This window comes from Hippocampus comes, unplaced genomic scaffold (genome assembly GCF_001891065.2).
Source record: "Hippocampus comes isolate QL1 unplaced genomic scaffold, H_comes_QL1_v1.1 scaffold236, whole genome shotgun sequence".
NCBI classification, from domain to species: Eukaryota; Metazoa; Chordata; class Actinopteri; order Syngnathiformes; family Syngnathidae; genus Hippocampus; species Hippocampus comes.
Genome location: NW_017805879.1, coordinates 187,171 through 192,256, shown reverse-complemented (window position 1 = coordinate 192,256; position 5,086 = coordinate 187,171). Strand labels below are relative to the sequence as shown.

At 40.9% G+C, this 5,086-nt stretch overlaps 1 pseudogene; it reads left to right on the top strand.

The window, feature by feature from the left end:
• The first annotated feature begins 4,847 nt into the window (after positions 1-4,847).
• The window catches only part of LOC109527198 (rho GTPase-activating protein 11B-like), a 4,242-nt pseudogene continuing 4,003 nt past the window's right edge, over positions 4,848-5,086 (top strand).

Sequence of the window (5,086 nt, the reverse complement as noted above, 5' to 3'; positions counted from 1 at the left end):
TATATATATATATGTGGAGAATCAGCAACATTCATCCATTTTTAAGTCCACTTATCTTCAGCGGGGTCGCTGGAGACTATCCCACCTGACTTCAGGCAGGAGGCGGGGTACACCCTCAACTGGTTGCCAGCCAATCGTAGGACACACATAGACGAACAACCATTTGCGCTCACAATCACAACCTGCCATGAATCAAGTTCAAATTCAAGTCAACTTTATTGTCAAATGTGCAACATACAGCACAGATGAAATTTCTTTCCTCTCAACCACAGGAGAGAGAGGAGCAGCTGAGGGTGCCCGTGCCGCCATCACAGAACAGTTGACATAAATGACAAAATAATACAACACAACAAATAAGACACAGACAGTCGTGCAATCTTAACCACTTTTTCTGCATACACATTGTTTGAAGCAGTTATCGATGAAAGAGGAGAGTATCAAAGTGTCCTTTCATCAGCGGATCAAAGACGTCATGCTGAAAATGTGCACACATCTGCAATTGGACCACACACACCAATTTGATGGAATGCTTCAACAAAGCATTGAAGCATGAATATTCTAACTGTCCTGTTCTGATTATCCCCTTTTTTTGTCACGTGCTTTTTAGAGTGCAACTCTCACTGTCATTTCGAAATGTGTAGCAACTAACCCAGCAGAGATGTCAAAGCCTGGTTGAGAAAGTATTAACAGTTTGGCTTTTGCCATAGGTGCTTCAACTCAACTGGCAGGTGAACAAGCTCTCAGGTTGCATGATAATTGTCGGACCAATATTGTGAAAAAAAAATATGGCATCACTTTTATCTGTAATCGGACCGATATTGAAAGCTGCCATGCACCTTTTGGGCTGAGTCATGGGTTCATCCCGGCCACCCCGATGAAAAATTTCTGGCTACGGCCCTGGTTGCACCCAGGACCAGAGTGTCACATTAAAAATGTATGACAAAACAGTTACTGGTTCCCTCTGATGAAATGTATTTAGTAACATAATCCACGTACCAGGATATCAAAGTAATAGAACTTGGATATTTTGAATAAGTTTGAGATTACGCCGTATCAAGTCAAGTCAACTTTATTGTCAAATGTGCTCTTTGTGCAACATACAGCACAGATGAAATTTCTTTCCTCTCAACCAGACAAGAGGAGGCGCTGCGGGTGCCCGCACCGCCATCAAAAGAACAGTTTACATAAAATGACAAAATAATACAACACATACGACACAGACAGTCATGCAATCTTCACCACTTTTCTGCATACACTTTGTTCTTTGAAGCATTTATAGATGAAAGAGGAGATGAATGAAGAACGTAAAGACGTAATGTCTTTGATCCACTGGCTATCAAATGTTTTAAAGATTTCAAACAAATAAAAACATTCTGAATACAAAATATATTTCTTCATGTTTGTCGGGTCTTTTCTGTCCTACGGTTGTTTTGTATGCATGGTTTAGGAATGCCAGAGGAAACCTGAGCAGCAGCAATTCAAATCAAAAGCACAGAATTGTGAGGCAGACATGCTAACCACTTGGGCAACATGTTGCTAAAATGTTGGATTGTTCCTCTGCTCTTATTTTCTGACGTAAATTTCAATTTAATCCCCTTTTTCTTTAATTTAGAAATTAAGCGTTAATAGCCATTATAATAGCCATTATTATTATTTAATATTAATGGTTGAAGATACAATTGTCATCCTTTTGTTGACGCCCCATAATCTGTCTATCTTTACATGAATCTTTATTCCCGTGCCTATGACATGCAATAGGATTCTCTTGAATATATACAGTGTAATATTATTTTTAATAGCGCAGTTATGTACTAAGCGAGTGAGTAAGAAGTTAACAAACCTGTTCTGCGTACCACAGTCCGTGGCTGCTGATGACGTTCGTTTTCCTCTTTTGGGCCACAAAGTTCATCCGTATACTTTGTTGTGTTCCTTGCAGACATTTTCACACGACAACCCCAAGCGTCTCCCACTGGATCTCTGCTCAGCGATGTGTTGCCGTCTCTGACAGCTGCAGAGTGAATTACATTCCTCTAACTCGGCGGTATGCAACATGCGGCTCTGGACCCGCATGCGGCTCTTCAGCGCCGCCCTAGTGGCTCCCTGGAGCTTTTTCAAAAATGTTTGAAAAAAACGATACTAACCAAATGTGCTCGCAAAACGCTGCATCAAGTAGATTGATGAAATCGACATCGTTTTACATGTTACCTTCGACGTGTGAGTGTGAGTTTTATTTGCGTGTAATATCCAAATATTTTGTCGGTACAGTACTATTGTTTTTCCTGTGAGTATTGGTAAAACACGCCACTCGCCGTCTTGTCTTCCTAACGGCAAGCTAATTAGATTTTTTTACGGAATATTTTTTTCTCTACTCCATAGGTTTGAAAGAAGAGGGCAAAATGAGAGTCTCAGAAAGAAAAGTGAATCGAAAGGTGTCCGTTCAGCATCTACGAACAGCGCATCAAGGTAAAGAAGTGGAACCAAAAAAAAATAAAATAAAATAAAATAAGTCAGTTTCGAGTTGACAGCAACAAATTCGGTAAGTTGGAGAAAAACATGACCAGTCTCATTTCGATGAAAAAAGGCGACCGTATCAGTGTTTCCATGTTGGTGATTCGACGGCAGTCCAACAATATAATTCTGAGAACAGGGATGAGATTTTTCGGCTTTTTAGCGGAATTCCGCTTCCAGTCAAAATTGACCTTTTTTAATATTGTTCCAAATCCGTTGAGAAAATTTTAGGGGGGCGGTCGGGTCTGGTGTTATTTCTGGGCTGCTGGACTTGTATTCGGCAGACTCGGGACTCGCAATGTTTACAAATAAAGTTTGCAAGCCTCCATTTTGAATACCATTTTTTCTCGCGAAGCGTTAGTTTGTCGTTACTCCATATTTGGGTGAAAACCAATGTCTAACTTGTTGTGATTGGTCGCTATATCGGCAAATGCAGATTCACAACCAATCCGTGTTCGCCTTCCGAAACCCCTTTCCGCGAATTCTGAATGGTTTTGCACGATAGATGTAGTGTATTGAAATTACTCGTGTATGTAGTCTGTTTGAAACAAAATGCCGAATGTTATCGATACGCGTGACGAAGCTAAAGTGCGTCACATAGATGCGGATCTGAAAAACACGTTTCGATTGGGACTGATTGGATAGAAAGCTGACAGTGTCCCCAGTAGGAACCAGTAAAGTGGAACCATTGTCTGTGCTTGTGTCGGATTTCGTGAGAAAGCTCGATGTCGCTGGTAAAGCTCTGTGTACAGTGTGGGACGATGTAATTCTATACCAGTGTTTTTCAACCGGTGTGCCGCGAGACATTGTCAGGTGTGCCGCGGGAAAATATCCAATTTTTATGCCTGTGCGGTCTTTCGCCCAGAAAGTAATCATGTAGTACCCTCCGATACCGCTAGGGAGCAGCAACGGGTAGCCAATTGCCTTGTGTTACGACGAGAGACACGCAAATTTGTGACGCATGAATGCAGGACGACGGTGAAATAGTAAATATGAAAGATGATCAAATACTGTTTTCTTTGTGTTCATTAGATTCCAATTCAAGCTGTTATAACGTCATTCTTCAATGTTAAAAATGGTTATAGTAACAATATAACACATTCATTATTCAAATAAGCGTTCCCCCCCCTCACATTTTCAGCTAGTGGTGTGCCGCGAGATTTTTTTCAATGAAAAAAAAGTTCAAAAAAGTTCGAAAAACCCTGATCTAAACAGCCCCAGGTTTCACACTGATTGAGTATAAATAAACTGAGAAATTATATTTTAATTAAATACACTGTTCAGAGTGTCATTTTATCACATTATTGGTTAGTGGTGTGCCGCAAAATTTTTCCAATGTAAAAAACGTGCCCTGGCTCAAAAAAGGTTGAAAAACACTGTTCTATACGAATCGAGAGGATCGAGAAAGCTTTACAGAGTCACGCAACCTTGGTGAAACACCAAAAACAGACATTTCTACTGAAAAGTAACTACTCGATCTCAAGCCCGGATGAACTGGACAGGGAGCAGAAGAAAGCAGGCTGGAGTTGTCTAAAAAGAGAGTGAAAAAGACTGACAGGACCAACAAGCGTTTAGCTCTTGCTAAAAAGCTTAAAATGAAGAGAAAATAAACATTGTACATCATGAAACTGCACATAGTTGTATATACTGTCAATAGACATCCACTTAATAGGACAAAATGCATTCATAACCCATATATAGTAAACAGTTTGGGACTTAACTATCACCGTACGAGGTAAGAATCAACAGCTTTTTATCACATTTACACAACATTTTATGAATACAAATGAAGAACAAATCTTAAATATGGCGGGGAATGCGTTTCCTTTTTTAGTTTTGATTTTGAGCAGCAAATTTGATGTGACAGGCTCCAAGCGACGTTTCAAAGTCAACAAGAAGCTGTCGCGTCCATTGTAATAATATGCTTCACACATCAATCTTCACAACTGCAGCGAGGCCAATGCAAGTTGTGGACAACAAATATTCATTCATTCATTTTCCGATCCGCTTTATCCTCACGAGGGTCACGGGGGGTACCAGAGCCGATCCCAGCCGTCTTCGGCCAGTAGGAGAGGGACACCCTGAACTGGTTGCCAGCTAATCGCAGAGACGACCAGCCATTCACACTCACACGTAGGGACAATTTGGAGTGTTCAATCAGCCTGCCGTGCATGTTTTTGCAATGTGGGGAAACCCACGCAGGCCCGGGGAGAGCATGCAAACTCCACACGGGGAGGCTGAAGCGGGGATTGAACCCACGACCTCTGCACTGTGAGGTCGATGCACTAACCACTGGCCCACTGGGCCACCGGATAACAAATATGTGCAATAAATCAGTCATGTGCACCGCCACCCAACAGGTGAACAGTATGTACACCCGCACACACATGAAAACCATGAAAATTATACCATACTCTGCTATGAAGAACCAAAATAATATTTCTTTCCTTTTTTTTTTTTTTTTGGTCTAAAGAAGCACAAGAACATTAGGAAAATGTTGAAATTTAATGAACGTATCTTTTACAAAACATTTCATGAAGCACCTTAGATTTCCTTAGACAAATGTGCAATTTACTTT